The sequence below is a fragment of the Chlorocebus sabaeus genome, chromosome 9 (assembly GCF_047675955.1).
Source record: "Chlorocebus sabaeus isolate Y175 chromosome 9, mChlSab1.0.hap1, whole genome shotgun sequence".
Lineage (NCBI taxonomy): Eukaryota > Metazoa > Chordata > Mammalia > Primates > Cercopithecidae > Chlorocebus > Chlorocebus sabaeus.
In genome coordinates, this window is record NC_132912.1 from 76978767 (window position 1) to 76980291 (window position 1525).

The following is a 1525-nucleotide window of genomic DNA, read 5'->3' on the forward strand; positions in this document are numbered from 1 at the left end:
TTTAAACACCCAGCATGGCACACTGATCATACTGTGAATAGCATAGGTGAACTAAGAGATAAACTAGATTCACATCTCCCGTCTCATACCTGTTCTAGTGCATACACTTACTGAGCAAAAATAAACACACTTCTTCATACTATTTAAATTGTTCTCATTCTTTCTCTCTCTCTGTCACTGAGTGACTGTAGTTTTATTTGCGTATTTACTGGCTGCCTTTTCCATGACAGGCAGAGTTTTGGACTGGAGGTTCCTTGTTGAACAAGATTGACCAAGACCCTACACTCACAGAACATGCATTCTAGAGGTAAAGCAAGCAATCATCAAGTAAACAGGTAAACAGGATATTTGATAAGAGATGTGAAAGCGAATAAAGTGGGGCAATTGGTTAGGGAATGGCTATGGCTATGGTGCTTCATTTATTTTAGGTGTGGTGATGAGGGAAGTCCTCTCTGAGGCAACATTTGAGCAGAGACCTGAGTGAGGTAAGAGAGAAAGCCATGTGATGGTCTGGGGGTTGAAAACAGAGGAAACAGCAAATGCAAGACCCTAAAGTAGTAGCCCGCTTCATATTTCTGAGGAACAGTGAGAAGGCCAGTTCCCGGAGATGAATGAACAGGGAAGAAAGTGATAGAGGATGAGGTGAGAAGATTAGGCAAGAGTCCAGTCATATAGGCTGTGGTGAGGGAGTGTGGATTTTATCCAAGTGTGAAAAGAAACTACTAAAGGATTTTGAATAGGAGAGTGAGCACGTTTCATTTGTATTTTTTTAAAAAACCATTTTGGCTGCTGTGTGGAGAATGAAATATATGGTGAAGGAGTGGAAGCAGGGAAAATAATTAGGAGGTGATTGTAGCAGGTTGGCCCAGAAATTATGGTGGTTTGGACTAGTTGCCAGTGCAGGAGGTAATAAGAAGGGATGGGGTTTGGGATACATCCATATCCATAAATTAGAGCTGAGAGGGATGGCTGCCTCTGCCGTTGCTGGTGCGGTGAGGGCAGCTTTAGGAATCCAACGGCCCTTGAATGTTCTGGCATCTTCAGCCTACCGAAACTGTGTCAAGAATGCCTCTCTTATTTCTGCATTGTCCACAGGACGTTTTAGTCATATTCAGACACCAGTTGTTTCCTCCACTCCCAGACTTATCACATCTGAGAGAAACCTGACATGTGGGCATACTTCAGCGATCCTTAATAGAGTGGCCCCCTTGCCTCCAAGTGTCCTGAAGCTGCCAGTCAGATCTCTAACATACTTCAGTACATGAAAAGGCAAGAGAAAGACTGTGAAAGCTGTCATCTACAGGTTTCTTCGACTTCATTGTGGTCTTTGGGTGAGGAGAAAGTCTGGTTATAAGAAAAAAATTATGGAAAAAGGCACCTGCAGGAAAAAAGCGATTGAGGGAATTTGTATTCTGCAATAAAACCCAGAGTAAACTCCAAGGGCGACATCCTCTGAGAGAGGCGAAACTGGTATGTTGATGATCCTTATCAGAAGTAACAGGATTGAACAAACCGGAAAGTATAG

At 43.0% G+C, this 1525-nt stretch overlaps 1 pseudogene; it reads left to right on the top strand.

Annotated features, from left to right (window-relative positions):
* The first annotated feature begins 343 nt into the window (after window positions 1–343).
* On the top strand, window positions 344–1525 carry LOC103216121 (large ribosomal subunit protein bL35m pseudogene; annotated as a pseudogene).